This window comes from Protopterus annectens, chromosome 3.part1 (genome assembly GCF_019279795.1).
Source record: "Protopterus annectens isolate FY-2018-M chromosome 3.part1, PAN1.0, whole genome shotgun sequence".
In the NCBI taxonomy this organism is placed as follows: domain Eukaryota; kingdom Metazoa; phylum Chordata; order Ceratodontiformes; family Protopteridae; genus Protopterus; species Protopterus annectens.
Window position 1 is genome coordinate 265,239,333 of NC_056732.1, and position 26,557 is coordinate 265,265,889.

Here is a 26,557-nt window from a genome sequence, read left to right on the forward strand (position 1 = left end):
GTTCAACCACATGGATGACTACCCTGGGGTAGTGGGTGCTATAGCCTGCACACACATACCCATCGTAGCACCACCCGGTGAGCGGGTTATGGCCTACAGTCACTGCAGGGGCATACCCTCCAACAGCTAGGCCATATGAGATGGCCAAGGCATGTGATTGAATGTGCGTGCTGTCTGCCCTAGAAGCCATGATGTGTCCGATATATGGCTTCTGACACAGATGTAGCGCACCAATGCCAATATGGACATCCCCTACAGTCTCCTAGTGAGGGATGCTGGGTAAACACTGGTGTCGTGGCTGATGACACCCTTCAGCAATGCACACACACCTGAATAATCACACCATACTGAGGCAGATGCACAGGCAAGACGTATACTTGTGCATGTGTTTGGGATGCTCAGTTCACAGTTCTGGTATCTGAACACATCCGTTGGAGCTCTGCAGTATTCACAAGCTACATGCATACAAGTTGTTATGGTGTTTGCTATGCTACACAATCTTATCCTGCAGTAACAGTTGCAGCAGGAACAGCATGGGGCAGGGCCACACAGCCCAACACCACTGTCAAGGCCTGTACAGGCACAGTGTGACTTGGTGAAGGAACTACCTGAGCAGGGCACAGTCAGCAAAAGCCCGTGCACAGTATGACCTTCACTTGGCAGAGAGGCAACACAAGGCATATGCACTGACACAGTAGGTACCCATGGATTTCCCCTCTCTGACCCGCACACAGTATAATGGATGCCAAACATGACAGTACCTGTGCTCGGCCATGTATGCACTGTGTGCATCCGACATAGCCAGCACTCCAGCACCGTCCTCAAGTCCGGAACACACCCAGGGTATGTCTATTGACTTAACAAGTGGCAGTTGTATTAGAATGTGTAGTTACCCATTGCTATGGTATGTATGTGAGCATAGAAGTGACTGTGGTGGCCAAATGTTAGGGCAGCAGACAGTACACATCCATAGTGGCACCATGACCTCTGTAGCACATACGGGGGTCACAATGGTAGCCTGTAGTACACAGGGTGTCCTAACCCTCTGCAGATTATGGGCTGACCATCATGTGTGTCCGTACAGCCCACACACGTTCCATACAGCTGGACAGATGTGGACCAGTACAGACAGATGATATACGATGACCTATGGATATGCCCAATGAATGACCCCAACCCCCTAAGACACACACAGATGACAGCAGGCCAGGCAGTTTGATGTAGGTTGTGTAAGCTAGGATGTCCAACACCACTGTGCTGGTAATTAAAGCTGGGAACTGACGTACCCTGGCATCCCTCCAACCAGCAATTTAGGTAGGTCCACACACTGACATGGAGTACCCGGCATACCAGTACAGTAGCGACAGATATGTACAACTGTTGGCTGTGCCCCCTGCCAAACCTACACATGTGAGAGTCATGTGCGCCACCCACGGTGCTGTGTTGGACTGTGGTTGTGGTTGGATGTCCCCCCACGGTATGCAGACATGTAGCAACTGTCAATGCCGCATGACCATTAGCTACCCTGCAGACACAGCATGACACCTGTCTGTGTAGAACGGAGGGGTCAGCAACACAGTACTAACTATCTGGACATGTGACATGCAATACAGTTGACCATACTTGGTATGCTCACACACATGACGGTATGAAAGTAATGTCGGTTGACAACATGCGTAACAGTCATATTGGGCATGCTCAAACACTGAAACACAGGACGGCCAGGCATGCATACACCAGTGGTCTGGACATATCTGCCAGTACATTGCTATACTGTTGGATGTCTGTGCTGTATGGTGTGTGTGTGGTCTATTGTCTGTACATATACCATGATCTATTGTTAATTCACATGAGCTATGTGCGCAGGTACTTCTACCATCATGTATATAGGGCGGTTCTTTGTTTGCGGACAGGCCGACGCCTTTGGATACTGACTGGGTAAGGCACATTCCAGCAGGTGGGAGCAGTTGTGCGTGGGTTTGCACAGTGTTAAGCACTGCTGACCTCTGGTCACAGCACCTTATACACGTTTAGACTCCACATTTCTTTGACAGTGCACTACTGGCATAGTGGTAGACAAACACGCTTACAGCCACTCGCTCACCGACATTTCCACTTACATTTCTCACTCACGCTGGGTGTGTGCAATCCCTTGTGATGCATATTACATCGGACTACATGACTACAGTATTGGGTATGTGCAACCATTTTGCGATGGCAGGTGTTCGACTGTACGGACTCGGCGGCCTGTCCAGTGACGTTTCATATTATATGCGTGTTCCTCATACGATCTGCTCCCATTTGCCTGTTACATGGGAACCGATACTCTGCAATGCTGACATGTGACTTGAGTTTGTTAACGCAGCTGTCTGCCGAGTCATGCTACCGCATACCTACTGCACGTTGTCCACCTTTCAGATTGCACGACGGGAGACTGTAGGAGTGACACCTTTCCCACTTTGCGTGGGACAGTCCCTCATCACGCATATCTCATGTGACAATACCAGAACTCTCCACCAATCGGGGACACATTTCTACAGAATCAGGGACAGGTCAAGAAAAATCAGGGACACTTTTACATAAGTAGTGCTATTAACTTGAAACATTGACAGAATCAGAGCATGTGACTTAATACACATATTCTGAAGTAACAGTTGTTATATAACTCTTACTTATTGTCATTAGTCAGTAAGTGTTATTCACGACCTGTCCTTCAACAGCCACTAATTTAGGAGGGATTAAGAGGGACAGAGTTAAACTTTCAGTCAAACTCAGGGACGTACCTGACATTCAGGGACAGTTGAGTGGTATGGACAATACTCTAGCCATTGCAACTGTCCTGATTAGGGGACATTCTCATGTTGTACATGTCTGTACTGTTTGCTTGTTACAGGTCTTGTATACCTGACATGTCGATATGTCATATGTAGTAGCATAAGCAACTTTACTGCTGCTAGACTATGCTTTGATTTGTTCCGATATGTATATTTCTGTACTATGCATGGCTGTAGGTATGTTCTGCCCTGGTACATCTGACATTTCTACAGAGCAGGTTCCAATTTGGCCATTCAGAATGGTGGTAGCCCTATAGACCCTATATGTAGAGCTATTACATGTGTCAAGGCAACACATACCCACAGCCAGTAGTAAACGGATGACTTCCACGGTTTGCATACGTTAAGGTTATTCATGTAGCATTATAACTGATAATACTGTTTCCTATTATATGTAGCTGTTACTGATACAACAAATTGATGTCTGACACCACTACACATACTATATAGCCTCCATTCCCGAACTCACAGGCCACGTGCCATAACTGTCACTTTGCAGGACACAACTGCCCAGACGGGTGTGTCCCTCACAGGCATATGGGTGTTGAACCTCTTCTATTATGCTATCATCTACCTAAGGTGGTCAGCAAATTATGCACTTTCCGTCAGTAGCAGAACTCACATACCAATGGGTGTGAATGAACACTGTCAGGAACAATGCATAACACCCTGTGGGACACATTTAGATGATTTGTTCTATTAACCAGACACATTCACAGTCACAGAGCATATGTATTCTTTCACGTTTGTCGAGGTACATGCTGTTTATGACTCATAAATGTTGTCATCTGTCATTACCTGTATTTCACCACCTGTTCACCAAATATCACTAGTTCTGGAAGTGTTTAGTTGTACTTTGTTACATTCTGATACATAACTATAGACGTCCATGCTAATCGGGTACACGGCACTGATTTGGTTTCTATGTATTCCCCCGATGGTTTACAGACTATCTGGTAGATGTGCTCTTCAGGTTTGGGAGGTGTAGGCATATGCTATGCCCACATAGGAATAGTAATGACTTCCACTGGGCAGGCCTACTACATCTCTGCCAACCAGCACCTGCACACTTAAGCCCGTTAATGCATACTCATGGTCCACCTACCTGGCACCCCTCTACAGCAGTCATGACAAATACTTACTGCGTGCGCAGCTGGGGTATGAGCACACCCCTACACATTGCCCACTCTCCCATCTCGAGACACATGTCGTACGTTTTGTCAACCCATGTATTATCACACTTGCACAACCTACTGTTCCATGTACACCTACATCCTGCTCGTATTAATGTCAGCAGATTCACATGTACCCTGAATTTTTGGGGTCCCGCAAGGGACACCGTTATCCATGTTTAAAGTGTAGACCTTGCAGAACTCTCCCACTGGTACTTTCCTACCGGTGTTTTGGACAGCGGCAGTGTATTGATCTGTATTGCTTGTCTGTATGTCTGTCCGGCCTAGCTGGGTGATGTGGGGGGGGTACAACATTTATTTATTGGACCTCCCAGTCACATATGCCCGGGCTGTAAAGATGTTACCCCTAATTGCTGAGAAGTAACCTATTTATGTACATGTGTATATCTACACTGACATATATATTTTGTTTTGTGTGTATGTGTATATATCACTACCAACACTGTGTTTGTGTATATATATCTATCTATATATATCCATAGTATATCCTTGTGTGTGTATATATATATATATATATCCGTATGAATATATATGTGTATGTAAATTAATATAGATATATGTATATATACGTTTTTATCTATATATATACATCTGTGTGTCCATTAACCTATACATTTCCCGGACATGGACACTTACACATGCATATTGGGTTTTATCTCTGCTTCAACAGCATACTATTGCCTTAGTCATTATGACACCGACACTTCACTCCTGTGAACTTGTGCTCAGTATATTGCATGTTATACAGCGGACAGATGTTGCACGATTTTCATGTCTGGGGTGCCGCTGCTAACTGGGATGTGATACAGTGTCATTCGACCTATTACTCATATGCGCAGCCTATTATTCCTGCTACTGTGTTTGTTTCTGTACACATTCATATTATTACCGCTGATAGGATGTGTGTTTGTGTTATTGTGACTGTACGTCAACATATTGTTGTCTTCATGTAGTTGTGTCTTTCTGCTTTTCCCGGTTTGGGGTTGTCACAGCAGAACTCCGTTCTGCTCATGGGTGGCATATAGGTTTTACGTGCCGGGCTGCCAGCCCTGACGCACAACGTCCGACAACGATACGCCCATTCACGCATGTCTCCGTGCAAATGACGCTCTATCTGGGAATCGCACCTATGTACTAGCTGACCCCCACGGGCCGCTCCATTGCACCCGGCGCAACATACCCTAGCACTCCTGTGTCGATAATCGCATATCCATAGTTTCTCCTGCACACCCGTGTTGAGTTTCCACATATAACAACCATTATACACCTGATATCGCAGCCATGACACACCTTTACACATTGCCCTCTCATGAGCATTGGGGCCCTACACACATTTTGTACTGCCTCGTGTATTCACAGGCTCACCATCTATTCATATTTGCACATACGTGCCTTTCCTGGTGTTATGGATTATGAACGATTTGCGGGTTACAAGTGTAGGTGGTCGCAACATGTACTACATTCCGTCTGTTTACAATGCTGACGCAGCACTTCACCGATGTTATGGCCACTGGTATAACCCTGCCTCTGGTGTGAAGAGCGGTGCTCTACTCACACTTGTGCAGCTTTATGTGACATACGCTGCGAGCACTTCATAATTCCTTACTTGCTCTGGATTCCCTTCACAACCCTTATGTTTGCTTTGTCTTTCATTCCTTACACATATATATATATATATATATATATATATATATATATATATATATATATATATATATATATATATATGTGTAAATATATATATATATATATATATATATATGTGTATGTATATATATATATATATATATATATATATATATATATATATATATATATATGTGTGTGTTTGTGTGTATATATATATATATATATATATATATATATATATATATATATATATATATATATATATATATATTTATATATAGATAAATATGTAGATATATAATTGCATATTTCTGTTATATCTGTGGATATTTATCTATACACACATCTATCTATCTATGTATAAAAGTTACAGCTGTACAAGACAACATACATTTGCTATGCTAATAGCTGTGTACACCCACGCAGGTGCACTTGCATCTACTTATTCTGAGTTACATATGTTTATAGGCACTTCTTTGGGATTACATGTGCCTTATTCCTTATGAAAGTACCACTTTGATGGAATCCGGTTAACGGACCCATGCGAACGCGGTCACCTTTACATGTATAAATGTTGGCTTTACAGCACAGAGGCATTTATTACACAATTAACAGGTGCTATAGTCGTACTTGAACCAGGAATGCCTTTACGTTGGGCGGATGCTGTAACCACTACACTATTGGTGTTCTGGCTCATTTATATGTATACCCATGGTTCATAGTTACTCTGACATACACCTCACCGCTTCCCTTACACAGCAGGCATCCATTCTCCTGCTGGGAAAACTGCAGTACTACAGTTAGGACATTCCCTGTTTCCTACTGCTCTGGACCTGTGCTGCAAGTCTACTCACTCCAAGGATATTCAGAACTCCTACGCTTATAGTCCTCACACATACGCGTGTTTGATTGTCAGGGTTTTCATGTGCTGGTCTGGGTTTAGGCTCAGCTGATTGGTGACTACAACTGCCCTGGCACTGTTTAAAGATCAGATGTAGCACATGGACAGAGTTAGTCCAGATTTTAACATTCTACCTGTGTTTACAGACGCAAGTGTTTGGGCACCTCTGACCACATTATTGGGTTGGCGGTACATAATTTAGGGTGGGGAGTAGTTCCACTACACAATGCAGGTTTGGGTGTGATGGGGAGTGGTTCCACTACATAATGCAGGTTTGGGGGTGGTTTCCATGTGTTTCCCTTCCCATTTGACTATTTCATTCATTTATAGATACAATGAATATTATTCTGGACATTTGTTATAAATTCACTACAGGTAGTCAACAGATCTGACAGTTGGTTGGTGTAGTTATGTGTACGGACCTCTGTGATACTCAGGGACTCGTTTCTACAGTGACAGGTACAAGGCTATGACAACTCAGGGACAATCACGGACACTTCTACCATATTAGTACTATTAACTTGGAAAGTGTTGACAGATTCATACTACTAATAATTTTCTGCAGTTAAATGCGTCTATTACTCTTCATTGTTGTAAGTAGTCATTCTCATTCAACACCTTTCCCCCAAAGGTCACTGGCTTTGTGAGTGGTTAAGAGGCTGGCCAGTTATTGTGTGAATGCTCTGACCATTGGTAGCGTTGACATTGTCATATGTACAGGTTGGGATGTATTCTGTGGACTAGGGTTGCCACCTTTTCAAATGGCCAAGATGGGACATTTTCGGAACACACATCAGATTTTACAAGCCGACACATACCCATGGTCGGTACAAAGGATAGAACTTTACTTATTTGCCTACATAAAAGCCTATTGTTGTAGCGGTTTAGTTGCTTATTCTGTTTCTTGTAACATTTAGGTATTTTAGATACTAAAATAATTATTTTCTGCAACTATTACATAACATATTGGACATAATTATGTCCTACAATCCCAGGACATTTGCCATTTGTAATGTATTTTGTCAGGGCACAACTATCCAAAGAGGGACTGTCCCTCACAAAGTGGGACAGATGGTAACCCTACTGAGGACACCAGATTGTTTGAGCCAACACAGCCACGGTCAGTGCAGGTTTAGAACATTCATTTTTTTCCTAGCTGTGAGCCTTATACCATTGGCACTTTTGTTCTTTGCCTGTTTCTTGTATGAATTACGTTTATTCTATCCTGACGTGACCACTTTAGGCAACTGTTACATGCAGTATGGTAAATAGTTATTTCCTACAATCACAGGACATTTGGCATTGTATCATTGTTGGTCAGGTCACACCTACACACACATTAATTGTCCCTCACACAGTGGATAATGGGGTATCCTGTTTACATCAGTGCCTTCATCACCCTTATACCATGTGCCACTATGCGAATGTGTGCAATATATTCTCTCGCTTATTCGTGCATCACGGACAGGTGTCTGATCCTGGGTAGTAGGTTCTGCATGACCATCTAGGGATGGACAGTCTCGTGCACCACTACTGCACATTCCAACTTGTGTCCAGATATCTACAGGACTGGACTTCGTGTCTTCATACCCATTCTAATGTTTACACAGGTTACTTATCCCATGAGGGATATCCCAAAATCGAACAAGACCAAAACAAGACAAATACCGAACATTCTTCTGGCGTTATGAAAATGTGCTGGGGGTTTTACATGCAAGGGATACATAGTTTGCAATCCTGAAGCTGCCTAGGGTGACACTACCTACTACATATGCATAGTGGTCACTATGTGTAGATGTGGCTGCACCAAACCAGTAGGCCAAGTATGGCTGGATTTGGTGGAAGTTCAGGTATGGGAGCGGGTTGTGTGCTGTGGAGGGGATGCTGGGTAGTCCATTGTGCATCCAGGTGTGTTGCATTTGATATGGCCAGTTCCATCAGGACCGATCTGTGGGTATGTGTCGGTGACATATCTATACATTTGTATTGCACATTTTAATATTCATATGTTTGTGGGATTGTGTTCTACAATATGGCCTGTCTGGTTGTATTGCAGATGTGTATACATGTTTTTGTGTTTCTTTCTGCTTCACCCGGTGTTCCCTCATACACCTACGGTTCACCTATTCTGCATACGACACAGTGTTGCCTTGGAGGATTATACCATTACCCATCCCCTCCCACACACATATTCCTGACACTCCATGCGTCACTGCTTTGGTTGATGGCCCATGACACGTTCAAGGTAACACATTGCATACGCTACATATGTCAGGTACCTGTATGGTTGTGTGGACTACCCTGCCATGTTTGACTTTCTACATGCTATACCTCACGTACATAGGTACACGCCCATACTTAACTTTCATGGCATGGTTGGTATACCCGGGTAATACCCATTCAACTGTGACACATCCTGACAAGTTCGGCTTGGACCGCTGATGTGCAGATTTTGGCCGACTGTTCTAATCATTGGTAGGATGCCACCTTTTCCTATGTCCAGGATGGGATATATTCCAGACACATATCAGAATGTACTGGACAACACGTACCCACAGTCAACGGTATGGATAATACTGTTCCTTTCAGCCTACATGTTGCCTTATTGTTATAGCAGTTTATATGCCCCTTCTGTTTCGTTTACATGCTTATTCTATTTCCTGTCACATCCGGTATGTGAAATACGGACATACCTATTGTATGTGACTATTACATGTGTTGTGGGATATAATTCAGTCATACGGTCACTAGATATGTACATTTATCGTGTTATTTGTTATGGACACATCTGCCCAGCTGTGTACCCTCCCTCACAATATGGGTCAGCTGGTGACCCTGACCATTGGGCTGGATGTACCTATTGGCAGCATGCTAACATATGATGCATTTCACTTCCACTTGGTATAACTATCTACACTGCGTTGGACTATGGGCACACAGTTTTCAATGTCATTTGTTCGCGGGATAGGGACCCGTTATTCCCTACCATGCATTTGTGTTTTCAGGAACTGTCTTGCATGCTTTGCATACATTTCAGTATCCACAGACATTGACAGATGTGATTACTATTGCTTGCAAATTGTTATATGCAAGCATTTTAGGTTGCACATCGACAGCTGACATTTCCATGCCTCCATGCGGCACTTCGACACGCCCTACGAACTCGCGCTCCTTTCCTATGCACGTGGCTGTGGCAGCAGCGCACCTTCATTAATATGCATTTGGCGCTATTGCGCCATCTTCATGCCGCACGGTCGGCGCAAGCCTAACGCTGGCCTTGCGCCAAGCTTCATGAATCCCAGGGATTCTCTTTCACAGTTTAATGTTCTTTTGTACTTTATAACAACATGTTCAGTTGTTTCGTATTCACCTCAGTGCAAACAAATTATATTTTTATTGTCTTATATGTCATATTTGCCTTAACTGGTAACTTACCTGTTGATAATCCCCACAAAAAATCTAAACATTCTACTTGTTTCTTACATCTATTAATTCTCACTTTTACTGCTTTAATCCCCTCTTCACTTATGTGCTTCCAAGGATAAACATAATGAAATTTCTCCATTATATTTTCATATCATATCCTTCTATTTTTTCTGTCTTATATCAATTTTCCATAGCAACATTTTCTCTTGATATAATGTCATATCTATGCAATGAACTTTTATTCCTTTTTAAATATTCCCACTTTTCCCAAATTGCCTTATATTTCCCTTCTATGATTTTTGTTAGTAAAAATGTCTTTATCTTTCCTATTTACTAAGACTTTATGCAAATTTAAAGAAAAAAAAAACATATACAATTGGGTGCAACAAGCTCATCCCTTCTTCTTTGCTGTTTACTTAAATAGTGTCTCTTTTCACTGGGTTTAACCTTGACCTCCAAATGAATGTAAAAATTATATTAATTAGATCCTTTCCCAATGCTAATGGAATTGTACATACATTAGCTAAATGTGCAATTTTACCTAATATTATAGAGTTACCGAAATGCACCTTTTTCCTGTATAACAGTCTAAATGTTCTCCAAAATATGCAGAGACCTTGTATTCTATCATATCTCTCCACTGCTGGTCTCTTAATTGTTCTTTCTCAAACTTTATCCATAAGATTTCTATCTCTTCTCCATTAAATTTAATGCTCTGCATTTCTCCTATAAAACTTAATCCTTTACTTTTTCTTTGTTAATAGTCAATCCTAACATCTTCAGTTCATTATTAAGAATTTCTGTGACTGTTTTCATCCATTTTGCATTCTTAACATCTTTGTTTAATGCCACTTCAAAAACTAACAGTTTTACTTACCCATCCATTGACTACTAATCTTATTTTATTTTCCATGTAAACTGACTTTAGAACACTAATTTTATTGCTTATATTGTTTTCCACTAAAATTTTCTAGAATGCTTTGTGTTGAACTCTGCCGAAAGCTTTATTTATGTCTCCTATTAAACATTTTAATTCTGTTCTTCAGTTTATGTCATCTACCAATGTTAATAGTTCTTGTCTTCCTTTACTTTTAGTTCCAAAGAATGTCTCATGTAATAGTTTATTAAACTTTATTTGCTATTCTTTTTTCTATTATTTTCATGAAAATCTTATATTCTATATTATTTAGTACTAGTGGTCTTCAATTTTTTATATCAAATTTTTCTCCCTTTTTCCATATCAATGTAATTGCTCCTAATCATATCTTTTCATCATTTACACCTTTTTCAAACCATTCATTCATAACTTCTGTGAAATATTCTTTTTGCCATTCTTGCATATTTTTGTACATTATGTATTAAATTCCATCTATTCCTGTAGTTGATTCTACATTTACTGTCTTAAGTATGTTTTCTAATTCTATTATTGTAATAATTTCTTCCATCCTTTTATTATCTTCTTCAGTTAACTTGTTTAATTCCGGTCTTTTAAAGTAATGCCACTTATTGAAAATGTCTCTACTATATATTCTTTAATTGTTTTCATAATTTCTTCTTGTGTATTTACTATGCTGCCTTTTCCATCTTTTCATTCCATCATTATTTTTGTATTTTCTTAACAATTTTACTTAAGTATGGTGCTACTTCTTTCTTCCCATGCAAAGAATATCTTTGCTTAAACACTTTTCTTTTAATCTTTTCTTGATTCATTTCATATAGCTTTCTTTCTTTCCTATAAACTCTTCCATATTACTTTCTATGATTCTGAATATTTGATTACTAATTTCCTTATATACATCATAATCTTGTAGTCTTTTCAATTTTTGCCATTTTAATGCCTCTGTTCTGTATTTTTCTTTCAAACTGATCCACCAACCCATCCAGTCTTTATAAAATTCTTTAATTCCTGTATGATCTTGCCATAATTGTAGCATTATATCTTTGCCTGTTCATCCAATTTTGATTCTTTAATTCTTATTATTCCTTTACCTATTTTTATATAATTCATTATTTCTTGTATTTCTATCCATATGGATAAATGGTCTGAAAATACTGTGTTTTTACATCCCTGATGTAGTATAATTAAACTCTCTGAAACTACAAAATAGTCAGTTTTGGTTCTTAAATTGCTTCTTTTGTATGTCCAATTCTTGTGTTCTCATAAATACATTGTATTATATTTAATCATGTCTAGAATTACTTTAACATCTGCCCCTTCATGTCTGTGTCTTAAATCACAATTAAAGTCCTCTTGCATGTATAAATTTGCATGATCCATTATTTTTCTAAACATTATTTTCTTTTGTTTCTGTAAAGTATATGCATAAAGTGTAATTACTTTATTAACTTGATTTTTACACCTTATTTCTAACATTATTATTCTTCCAATATGTACTATTGTATAATCTAAAATACCTATCCATTCTTTACATAGGATGACTATAGCAGAACATTTTCACTACTTAAATTCCAAATAACTTTGCCTTTCCATAAACCACTTATTTGTGCTTATTCTGTCTATTTTTGTAAATCTATGAGTGCTAAGATATCCATATCTAATGTCATACACCATTCTAACACTCTTAGCCTGTGATGAATATTCTTCTTGCTGTTAACATTAATGGCTAAGATTCTCACTATAGTGAATGTATTTTTGTCTACATCCTTTTCCTTTATTCTTTTCTCTTGTAAATGCATGTTTGAACTTATGTCTTTTACTCTTTTACCTATGGAACCTCTTTTGCTTCTTACTTTTACCCATTTACTTTCTCTTTCATCACTTGTATTATTTCTTCTTCCTAATTTGTCTCCTAATCTTTTGCATCATTCGTCCTCTCTTTGCATCAATGTTTACTTCGATATAATTAATTTGTTCATTTTGCACTTCCTCTATGAGGTCTGATGACATTTTCTCCTTTTCCTTTTCCTGTACTAATGTTGTTTCTTGTACATGTTTCTATAATTCTGTATAATCCAACCAGAGATGGCCTATATTTTCATATTTTATACACTTTTGTTTATGTTTCTTTGCTTTGTCACCCCTTTTTCAACATATAAAACATTTTCTTTTATCACAATTACTAATTAAGTGATCATCCTGACCACATAAAGAACACTTTTTGGGTTATCCCCAGTTTCTCACCAAGCATTTGTTTCCATTAATATTAATTTTATTCAGTAAATGTACAATTTTTTCATCTTGCATTTTCAATATTACACTACATTCCCAATCTCCAGTCCAAAAACCTTTACTATAATACATTTCCGTTACACTTACAATGTCTTTACATGTTATTTAAATCATCTCTTTCAATTACACTTCTAAATTGCACAAACACTTTCTTCTTGGCTTCTCTAAAAAAGCCTGTATCACATATAAGTTGCAAGGATAAATGTCTTTTCTTTTATCATACCGTTCTAAAAACTTTTCCATATGTTGACCCTCTTCAAACAAAGTCACAAAATATATTAAATAAAGGCTCTTACCTCTCTAGGTTCTATCCCCAGGGGTGCTATGATGCTGCCCCATACCTCATACCTGTTTAACTCCTTGTCCACCTTGCTGCTTATCTTCACACAAAATTTTCTTTTAATTTCTACCTTTTTCCCTTCCCTTCTTTTTCTTTCTTGCACTGTCTGTGCATACAGTCTCTTTTCTTCTTTTTTTCTCCGGTGAATTTTCATTCTCCTGAAACCTGTCCATTATCTCTCCCCACAACGCTGCCTTTTAACTCTCCAGTTTGCTTTGGTCTATTAACTCTTTTAAGTAGACTTCATGCAACCCTCCCTATTGGAGGGTTGTAACAACACATTCTGATGTAGAAATATCTGTTGAAAACAGATTCCATTGAAATATATCCTCTGAATCCAGCACCATGCTTTCTTCAGCCTGTTTCTTCTTTCCTATCACTCCATCCGCATCACCGCTGCCATTCTCCTTCTTTCTCATGTCTTCTGACTCCTTCTCCAGTATGCTAGCTTCCACAGCTGTTTGATTAACAGCACTGTCATCCTCCATAGTGATCACTGTACTCTTTTTCTCCTCCATGCTTTCTGCTTCTATGAGCCACCTTCATGCTCAGAACAGAAGACAGAAAATGCCACACTAAATTAGGTCCCCGTACAATCACTCATGTGAAGAGTAGGGGGAGTTCCCCATTGCGTTGGCCAACTTTCCTTTAGGCAATATTAATACCATTTTGGGTCTCCCCTGAAAAGAAGACACTGGCCTAGTGTGACCAACTCATTCAATAAAGAGTAAATAAATAAAATAATTAATAAAGCTAACTCATCAGAATAATTCTGTGAATTGTTCTCCTGAGTTAATTGGTAACAACTGCCATCTCTGGAAGAAACATGTGGCTAATTAGCATTAGCCACCCCCTGAACCTCCATATTAGCATGTGGCTTCCCTAGTGAGACTGTTCCACATGTTATAACCAATCCCCATAGAAAAAGCACAGCAGAAGAGAAGTCTCTGACTCTAAAATGCAAACTATAATGCAGAAACCTTCAGAGTTAAGGTTGCTACATTGTGGTAAGCCTTTTTGAATCCCAGAGTAAGAGTTTGCTGTCATGTTTTTACTTTAGTAGTGAAAGTACTGTGTTCACGTTTGTTCTACATTACCTGTAACCAACTTTGTATTCACCTATGCTTTCTATAGTATGTGCTCCATATATGTTTTATGAGAGATAGCCTATTCATTTTATTTACCTCGAAAAGTCATAGGACTATTTGAAAGAGGATAAGGCGGGAATTTAGGAACAAATTCAGTAAAGAATGTTCTATCTTTTAGTTTGCTTTGATGAATTTATTTTGTCTTATTCAAACCAGGCACACACATGTTGTATCTGATTGGTATCTGCTACTTTTAACACAGTCTGAGGAGAAACAGCAGTGCTTTACTGCATTTACAAGCATGATAGGCTACTTTTTAAACTTCCTCCCTGTGTCCTGGTTTATATCTGCACCTACTAATTATAATGAAATGTAGAGAGTACCATCTCTGCAATATTCTTTTTTTTTCATTTACTCCAGCTCAGCCATATTTTGACCAGCATTGATCACATTTTCATGTATTTAAATGCCATATTTATTTTACTATAAAAGAAGTGATATTTTCATTGCAAAATGCCAGCATCTGTTAAAGTAATTCATCAGCCTCTTTATGAAAGGTGATAGTTTATTATATAACTTTTTTTCTGTTTCAATTTTCAGACAGCTGACTTCCGGGTAAAAAATGGCTCTTCAATTCACCATATTAATATCATTGTTACAATAATGTAATTATCCACTAGCATTGTAAAAAGAGTTTGAAACCAAAAGAGATTTTTTTATGTATTTAAAAAAAAAACACTTCTGGACAATATGTAAATTTAAACTATCTCTTAGTTTATCATGTACATTTTTCCTGAATACTTAATAAGTCCCATCCATTCTTATGAAATATTAATTCTGAATTATTCTTCAATATGTTAAAACATTTTGTTTCTGTCATATCATTTTAAATTGTATTTCAAGAACAAATTTGCAAGACAGTTTTAAAGGTCTTTTTTATTACTGTGTGCTTTCATTTCACTCTGTGGAACTTTAATTAGGCAGTTACCATACAGTTGGATGATATATGAAAATATGTATGCCAGTATTAAATGCATAAGGGGAAAGGTCAGCATTTATAAAATAGATACAACCAATATTTTACTATAAATGTCAGAAAACTGCCATATTTATAAATATGAGCAGACAGTATTTTAGCATTAATGTCAGTTTTGTCTGTGCCATTTGATTTGTTATGAATACTTTTTTGCATTATATCTTAGTTAATTATGTTTCTGTCAAACATCTTTATTTCAGAGAATTTAGACTCATGAAGAATTAAAAAAAAAGCTTCTTATTCTTCCTTTCATTATGTTTTTATTTATTTATTTAGGTAGTTAGTTAGTTATGTGGGTATTTATTTGTTTGTTCATTCATCAAATGGGAGGGTTCATCCAGATGTACTTTTCAGCCTTGACCTTGGCCTTTAAGTTCATCCAGATGTACTTTTCAGTGATGACCTTGGCCTTTAAGTTCAATTTCAACACATTTTTAGAAATATATTCTAAAGAGAAAATGACAAAAGCAAAAATGTGATGTAATAAAATTGCAGTTTTTTACAGTAATTCTGAAACAACTAATGCAGTGAGACCTATCTAAACTTATCAGTTAGAATGAATAATAAGGTTTTATAGTTAATGTGTTAAAGGGACAAACATTAAGTACTAATGGACCACCAGATTTCCATTTTCTTTTTTTCATTTTTTTCCTTTTTTTAACCTGAATCTTGTTGCATGATGATCTATGTTTTAATAGTAGTGTAAATGCTTAAAATAAGTAATTCATTTAGTAAGTTGCTTAAAATAAGTAATTAGTTTAGTAAGTAAGCAAAGAGATAAAACTCTCCAGAAAGAACCTGAGCCTGAATTATTTATTAAAATAAAATATTAAAAGGAATATTTTGCTACTATAAAGAGACAGCATTGGATTTATCACTACCAACTTGCCTTGCGTATTTATGTATTTATTTTTTCAATTTGTTAAACAACTAAACACAGGAGCCCCTTTTCTGCAGAGGCATGAGACAAAAGGAACCACATTTTGTCATACAAGAATTATCAGTATAAATATATGTGCAACCAGGCTACATTAAGAAAAGAAAAAATATCCAGTATGACCGCACACACACACGAACACACACACATACACACACACACACACACACACACACACACACACACACACACACACACACACACTCACGCACACAAATGCATATATCTATATATAAGCTGCATACAGATTGTGGATAAGTAAAACTCTCATTACATAATAAGAGATGATTTAGATAGTAGAGAAGTGAAACTTATTATTTCTACATATTCTTTAACATTTAATGTTTTTAATTGTGAAGTATTAGGGATATACTAAATATCTGCAATGAAACAAAGCAAGGCATAGTGTAAATGTTTTAGTCCTCACCATAATGGAAAGCACCCCCACATTCCTGCCAAAAATCAACAATCTAATTGGCCATTTGCCCCCTTCATTTCCCATTCATGGTAAAATCTAACTGAAAAGGGCATAATTTATGAAGCCATCTTTTTTTTTTTTTTTTTTATTGGTAAAATGCCCAGTAACATACTGTACATTTTTGCATGCAATAGTTTTGGCAAGGGTGCTCAATTCATTCCTTAAGAGATGTAACCTCTCAAGACTGCCCCTCTCAAGAAGCCAGCAATTCCATGCAGTCTCCTGTGTCCATTGCGAATTCTACCATAGGAAGGTGCATCCTGGAAATGAGCCTCCACATCCTTTTATAAAGATGAAGTAATCACAATAACTAATCAATATATGCCCAGTTTGCCCACACCACAGCGTGACAATTTTGTAAGTAAAATGATGCTTTCAGCCTGCATGCTGCTTCTTTGGACAACATCAGATAACTGTTGAAAAAGTTAAATTTTACTAAGCAACTTTCACCAGCTCAGATAATCACAGACAAACAGTTGCTTCCTGTTTTTTTTGGACCAAACAGATGCTTTTGATGCAGTCTCACTTCAGCTGTTACTAACAAGTAAAGTCAATCTAGACTAAAGCAAGCATACATGTTTACCTCACTAAGAGATCTTAGTTTGTAAGCAGGCAATATTCCTGCTATTTTAATAAATGAATATGGGCACCTCAGGTTTCCATTATTGATCCATTTATGTTAAATATATTCATCAATGACATGCACAAAGCAGTAGGAACAGCTCAACTGTACCACAAAGTGGGGATTAAACTGTAACAACCTCAGCCAAATGCCTATATCACATTCAAACAATAAATAAAATGTGCTATACAGTACTGAGAAATAGAATATCAACACCAAAATACTGCTAAATGCCATAACAACATTTATGAGACTCATATGCATAACAAGTATCTAATAAGAGCAGTATGTATTTCAACAAACAGGGCACTTTGCACCTTTGTGCAGTGCTTGTGAACAATACCTTTTCTAGAGTATAGTTAAGTTAAGTAAGCTTGTCCTAAAAATAACACTAATTTTTATTTTTAGTTAGAACAATATAAAATCTTTAACTAATAACAAGTCTAACTAAAAGAGTTAATAACATATTAAGAGAGTTTATAAAGAAGGCTACCTTTATTTTTGCATGTATTTACAGAGTTGCCTATCATTCCACTTAATGTGATCTGATTACATCTCTGAGATCTTTAATAAATCGTTTCAGATATGTTACATAGAATAATATAATATTACTTATTTGTTTTAGGTTACACAATATGTCTCTCTAGAAAACACATCTTTAGTTACCTTTGGTTTTATTTTGACTAGTTCTAAAGTATTTTGAGTGCGGAGTTATCAGCAGTAATACTGATTTATAGGTCCTTCAAGTCTAGCAATTATTGCAAGGGATTAGGGCTCTGAGATGTTAACAAGTTGCATCCTCTAGTCATGGGTACAGGGGTTGATTCCTTCCTCTTCCATCTACTTATTTTCAGAGTTTAAGTCCCTTAAACAGACAGTGTTCCTGGGTTGTCCTCAGAAAAGGAACACTTTATCCAGTGGACCTACTAGGTTAACAAGTAGACAAAAATAAACAAGAGGGTCTCTTTTTATATCAATTATTTGGCAACAGCTTTAGGAACACCACTGCACAAGCAATATACAACCTAGTCTGTGTCAAAATTAGCATATAAAAACATTAGTGTTAGTGCATGATCTGACAGTATATTTTCACTGGCTAGAAGGACAGCATCATTTGTCAATCACCTGCATGCCTTACACAATGGACAGTGAGCCTATGAATTTCTGACACAAATAATTGGGGCTAAAAATCCTGCAATACTGTAAATGATATTTTGCACTGTGGCCTTCATCAGCTAGTATATAAGTCTTCTGTGTACGGTATACTGCACTAGGTAATGAGAGATAATTTATGTATATAAATAGAGATGCACAATGCACATTTTGCTTGCATATCATATTCATAGGTTTATATGCCCATAGGTAAGTACTAAGCTAGCTGCCCTCACTGGCCATTTTAAACCTAATTCCCCTTTTTGAGCTTGAATTTACCTATCTCATTTGGTTAGAGATTGTCCTTACCAATCCTATAGTCAATAATTATATGTTACCCCTAATGAGAATAACTAGAATCATACCATAGAAAATGTGAGAGGAGCCATGCTTGGGATAAATCATTTAGGAGCTGCCTCTGTCCCTTAGTAGCACAGTGGGCAATCCTGGGGTAAATTATCTGTTTTCCATCCATAGATCTAATCTGTGCTTGACTATGGACAATGATGAATTTTGTTTTATGTGGATTATGACACTACTTAACAGCAGTGGTATCCTCTGAGAGATATACCTGTCCCTCCAAACCATTCTATTTATGTTGCAGAAGAGGTTTAGAACCCCTGGACTGAGTATTTCTGATGACATTTTACTTGCTGATTTGGAAGATGCTTTGTATGCCAGACACAGGTCATATCTTAGCAAAGTATTCAGTTAACAAAGATAAGCAAAATTTCTTACATTGGAAAGTGTTGCATGTCATGGGGTCATGAAGAACTAAATGGCTACATTTCATAATATTCATATCTCACAATGCATATCATCAATATAACAAAAAAACCCCAAATAATAATTAATCAAAAGAAATGTTAAACTAAACAGACTACTGTTATAAATGCCATCTATACACAAACCGCTGTAGACCAAACAAGAGTATTAGTCAGCTGCAGCTTAATTTCTCAAAAACGAATGTTGTTTAACCACAGGACAAAATATCTAAAAGTATTTAATTCAGGCTATAGAACAAGACAAACATGTTTCCACATATGCTTTTTAATGTCTTAAAATTCAATGTAAGCTGCAACAATCATTTAAATAAATATTGGTCATCCACATGATCCTTTACAAATCATTTCTAATTAATAGAAAACAAACAATATCAGCATATGAGTGTAAGTTAAAAAACATTTTAAATATATATTCACATACAGAAACTCTCTACATCAGACTGTAAAACTTCATAAAAATACATATTTATAAATTATTAAATTAATGTTTAAACCCCTATGCTTAAGAGCAAGTTTTAAAGGGGTTGCATTATTTAAACCTGAAGCATGAGTTGTATCCAGCTCTAAAATCCAATTATGCTTCATTACTTCAATATAAATTTTAAAATGTCCACCTTATTAATTTGAGGTTATTAATTCAACGGTCAGAAATTTAAAATTATGATTTTCCCTTACTGCATTATATGTTTAGCTAAAGGATTTGTTCTTACTTTATTCTCTGTATCACTTACATGCTCATAAATCCTATATTTTAACTATTCATTAGTTTTCAGTGTATAGAATGTGTCCCCAAGTTGACAGGTAGCCAAGTAAATCAGATATTTCATTGCCAGCAAAAAACTTTATTAAATTTTCACATACGACATAGGCAATCTTACATTTACATAAATGAAAAACAAACACGACACCACTTTAGTTGCAAACAGTATACATCACAGACACTGTTGAAACAACTGTAGTGGAAAACAATATACATCACTTATAATCTATCTAGTCATTGTCAGTTAAGCATTATATGGATCATTCAAATCATGCCTCTTAAACCTCATTCCTGCTTTGAACTACAATCTGCATAAAGTCTGAAGAAATGTTGCTTTCCTGACCTTGGATATACAAAATAGTATTTTAACCTATATACCTACTATAATTACATTTTCTACACATATATGCTCCTTTGTGATCAGATTGCTGTCCTTAGGCTTTCTTTTTAATGTAAAGTTGTATTTTAGGTTTTGGAACATTCTCTGTCAAATTTTGCATTTCTTCACTTGAGCTCAAAATACTCTAGTTTATTTTTATTATATTACAAAGCACATTAGTATCCTTTGAATGAGTGACTAGAATACTAATATCCATAAATTAATTTTATTATTTTTATTCTCATCTCTATTATGAAATAGAAGCCCATTGATTGAAGCTTTTCAAAAATGTGTGAAGGAGACATTAGAAATTATTAGGAACAAGAACTCTGCAAAAAATGTAAGCTTTATAATTTAACCCAATGATGAGATGGACAACTTAGTTGAATTTAAGAAAAATGCAGACATACCCTAGGATTTAATAAAATCCATGTAAGCACAGTGTAGAGCCTACATGGACTGTTACCATGTCTGTGTACATGGTTACCCTCGGCAGCATGCCATACATAGTGGGTTGCCAAGGGAAAGCTGAGGAACATGGGTATTAAATCTGTATAGGGAGAGGTGCAGTAGTAACCAATGTCCACAGATGCGTAAGAGACTCCCCAGACTGTCCTTTAGTGTTATGTTTTTTTTTATTTTATTTTTTTAATAAAAAAGCATGTTTGAGAAGCATGGAACAGAGCACAGCAATGCTAAGCAGCACCCAGACAACATCCAGACACCTACAATTAGAAACTGGATGTATTTAATTATTTATTTAAATGTATGTTTAAGCATATCCAAGCATGTTTGTGCAGTGCGGCACAGTACTCCTCACTACTTATAGGTATCACAGTGTTATATGTAAAGGTACACCTGATGTCAGAATATTCATGTAGAGTGGGTAGAGTCATGGCTGCATGTGTAGTAGGTTAAGGGCTTGAACACAAGGAAGGCACATACGTATTTAACTTTAAAATACACATTTTGCAGCTAAATTTAAAATATAGCTCTGCTGCACTCTGTTAAGCTCTGCTGAGACCTGCTAAGACCTGCTAAGCACTGCATAAACATGATAACGACTGCCAATGTTTATACCCTGCTTGGCACTGCTTGGCTAGTTTGTGCACTGCTAAGCTCCGCTAAGACTCCAGTACTGCCTGTTTTCACACATCTGAGCTCAGAAGTGCTGGTTTGTGTGGAGCTAAGTGATGCAACTCTTTTTTGAATGTTGCCCAATGACATGTAAGGGTGGGAAAATAGCTTATATTAAGTCCAATAGGTGGGAATACAGCAGAATCCATTGGAATTCCATCTCTAAAGGGTATTATATCTGGTGTTAGTGAAGGTGCGAGCTTTTAGATGCAGTGTTGGGGCATTCTGGAGTAAAGGGTCATGATTGGACTTCTAGTAAAAAAACATGAAGACTGGCTGCTGCAGGGAGATTTCCAGGGCTCGGAGTGCAGGGCTGAGGCCTGGGACCAGCTGGCAAGGGAATTCACCAGTGTTACTGGTATTCCCTATACAGGTGAGCAGTGTTATCACAACCATGGTGACCTGAAATGGAGAAAAGGGGATCTCTCAGACACCTAAGTCCAAGATGCTCGGGTAGGGAATGCCCCAGAAGTATGTAAGAAATCTAACCTCTGTTTCACTAATATTTAATCTGAATATCTGCAAAACTGGTTTGCATAATTGTGTGCTTCTCTCCCAACAGCTGCAGAGGAGAAGCTGCAAAGGAGAATGCTCGCAATGTCAAGTTACACTCTGGGAACCTAGCCAGGTTGTGCCAAGGGTTTGGTGAGTATGGATGTATTATGCTAACTGTAGTGAAATAAGCAAGAAAGGGTAAACGATTAACTGCATGACAGTATATTCAATAAAGCCTGTAGTGCAATAAATGTGGAATTAGAGCTGTGTTTTAAGCAATGAATAATACCAGCTGCTGTGCAGTAAAACTTGAAGCAATTCCTGGAACTACATTTATATACAATAAAGTGTGCAGTGCAATAATTGTGGAATTAGAGCTGTTTTGAAATAAATGAATAATGCCAACTGTTGTGCAATATAAACACAAACATTTACCGTAAAAAACATACACCTCTTTTTACATTATGAGAGTTGCCACCTACAGTTTTAAAAGAATAATGTGATGAAGGGTCAAATGATTTGATTGTCAAGGCTTATTAGTCAGGATGTTATTTTAAATTTGAACTGCTGAAGCTTATTGACATGTTCATAAATAGAGGGTATTCAATGGATTTACTGACTAAGTTAAGTAAGGATGTCAAAATGAGAAGAAGCAGTAATTTTAGACCTATTCTCTTGGATTCAAGTAGAAGTGTTGGTTTATCTAATACCATTGAGAATAATACACTTACTACTAACAACTCTATGGCAATGGTGCTGGATTATAATGATTCAGGTATGAAAATTAAGAACATTATCCAGACAGTATGGAACAGTGTATTTCCTTCAGACTTAAAAGAAGTATTGGGTCCAAGCCTGTGATTCATTAACAGTAGGGGTTCCAACTTGAAAGGGCTGTTGTAAAGAGGTGTAGGGACAGCTAATAGTAACATCTGAAGGATGGATAAATGTGATACATGCAGTGTTTGCAAGCTTATTAATGACGAACCTTATGTACACATAGACAGTTACAAAAGAGCACTAAACTGCCCATGGTACTGTAACTGCAATACTGACATGGTAGTATATGTAGCCACCTGTTTATCATGTCCAGCATTTTACGTAGGAATGGACACATGTAAATTAAGGCTATGTATTTTGGAACATAACAGAGAGATAAAAAAGAAGAAGCCTACAAGTGTTTTATTTAACCACAGTAAGATACTGGCAACTACAAAAAGTTTATATTTTTTTGTTATTGACAGGGTGCCCAAAAAAGACATGGGAGGTGATGTTAAAACCTTACTAGAGATGAGGGAATGTCTATAGCAGCTGTGCCTGGATGCAACAACAATACCAGAAATTAATGAAACCATTTCTATTGCAAGTGTTTTGAAACATAAATCCCAGTTTATTTAACAGATGATAACATGTTTAACTTTCCTTGGACAAAGTACTTACCAAAGGATTTTACATGAAACAGTTTATTAACAACCATTTTTTTCTGTTTTAAGATGTGGTTTTATCACAGGGTCTATATTATATATTCAAACTTTCTAAACTTCGAATTCCATATGTTTGACAACATATGATCGAAGTTTAAAAGTTTGAATATATAATAAAACAAAAAAAATGACCTTAATGGCGCAGGCAGGGGGGCAAGCCCCATTGCACCCCCACACCCCCCCTACTTAAATATACCAACTCCGAGATTGCACTTCAGTGCAGAAAAGGGAAATTCTCTCATTCTGCACTGAATGGTGCTGTTACGTTTAACCTTCGAACTCTTGAAATGTCGATCATATGGTGTTGACCATATGACATTTGACATTTCAAGCATTCGGAGTTCTAATAGGAACCTTTATCACAGTATTTCTTGTGCTGTCATTTATCTTTGCAGCAGGGGCTGGATTAAGTGGTTAATTGGATAATTAATTTTAATGGATTTTTTTATATTGGCTAATTGCCTGTTTAGGACTATAAAAGTCCTGATTTTTTTGAGTGTAACTGACTCTGAAGAAGCCCAGTGTTATGGGTGAAAGCACAAAGTTAGTGATTCTACATTTACAATAAAGCTATGGTTTTATCGAGTCATGAATCTTTTTATTCATACTAGCATATTCAATAAAGTTTGTAGTGCAATAAACGTGGAATTAGAGCTGTATTTCAAGCAATGAATAATGCCAACTGTTGTTCAGTAAGACGTGAAGCAATACCTGGAACTTCATTTATATACAATAATGTGTGTAGTGCAATAATTGTGCAATTAGAGCTTTTTTGAAATAAATGAATAATGCCAACTGTTGTGCAATAAAAACACAAAACAATACCAGGAACTGCATTAAATTATATACAATAAAGTCTGTAGTGCAATAATTTTGGAATTAGAGCTGTTTTGAAAGAAAGAAAGAATGACAACTGTTGTGCAATAAAACATGAATCCATATCAATAACACCATGAAAAATGATGTGCTTCAGGATTGTCTTGTAACCATTGCAGTGAAGCTGTATGCATTCAGGCTGTAAGGTAATGTGCTGCTGTCAAGTATATCACTATAATGGCTGTAGAATGCAAATCTAATGGCAGCTGATTGTATTGTTTAACACATATAGTGCTGTTCAAGGCTGGCTCCAGGCCAATATTGTTCACATAATGGTCTGTCATCCACACACATCAGGTAAGCAAGGTATGTGGAAGAGGTAGCCCACTCCATGATCTGATATTGTTTGTTGCCTTCACAGATATTTCAACCTACTAACAATAAAGTGTGTAGTCCAGCATTGTTAGACTGATATATGGTGTACCTACTATCTGTGTTATTCTTTTTTTTTGTTGGGCTAGCTGCGCTTACATTTCCCATTTCCTCTGACATTGAAAATTTTCAATTGGCTGCAGCAGCAATTTGCCCGACCATGCATAGAATAGCATAGCTGCTGCAGCTGTACACTATGCACAGTAATTCTACAGCTGGTGGCGTTCTTTACAGACAGCTGCCCGGTCGTATTCTAGCAGGGACGGCCGTACTAGATGTGTACTATGTTCCATATTCTCATGTAAGGAATGCATTTATTGTATTATTTATCTATTTTATTGTCAGACGTCTGACAATAAAATAAATAAATAATACAATAAATGCATTCCTTATATGAGAATACGGAACGTGATACACATCTAGTATGGCCACCCCTGCTAGAATACGACCGGGCAGCTGTCTGTAAGGATCGCCCCCAGCTGTAGAATTACTGTGCATAGTGTACAGCTGCAGCAGCTATGCTATTCAGCCATATTGCTCTATGGCAAATTGCTGCTGCAGCCAATTGGTTTCGGCGATGTAGCTCGCAGGGAAATGTTTTGCGAGCTACACGCCGGAACCCTCTTTTATGTCATGCATGTGTGTTCTACTTTCATTGCAGTTTAGTATAACACCATAATAGTACTGCCAAGTCATATTTGTTTTCCAGGCAAGCTCTAGGCAATTATCAGCCAGTAACTAATCAGCAGTGACTCAGTAGCTCAGTTTGTTAAATGCTCTGTATATAGTACATTTTGCCACACACAGACAATGGTTTGATATCAGTGATAGGTAGCACTATTACAGTAGCAGTCATGTAATGCTCACCAAGTCTAGCTTCACAGGAACTACAGCTAAATGGATGAGGTAGCCCATATTATGAGTAGGGAATTGTGCCTTTAGATTTCATAGACTATTAAAATCATTAGCAAGAATGTGAAAAATCAGCAATGTGCAGTTTGAAATAAGATGTGTATTTCTGGTATGGTTGTATGCCTGTTGTTTCTGTTAAAAGTTGCTGTAGTCACAGTCACTGCTATTGGGTTCTATTCCCATGCCTGCCAACCAAGGCATGACTGCTGTTTAGTGTATGTACTGTACACATACATGTCTCTCAAGTGTCATGATGTCATGTTATGTAATTAATAGTGCATAATCCACCTGTTACAGGAATACCATGGCAATGAGTACCTAGATTGAATAGTATCACCATTTCAGCCCACAGAACACCTTGGTAGTTATATAGGTCCACCTGATGTGCAAGTGTTCTGTGTAGGTGTGTACTCACAGTCATTGCCGTTTGGCCCATACTGTTGCATGCCTATAGTTGGGAGGTATGGTCATACTATATCAGTTACAAAAGACTTGTACTGTCCTGTAGAGTAAATAGTAGTACTGTTGTCA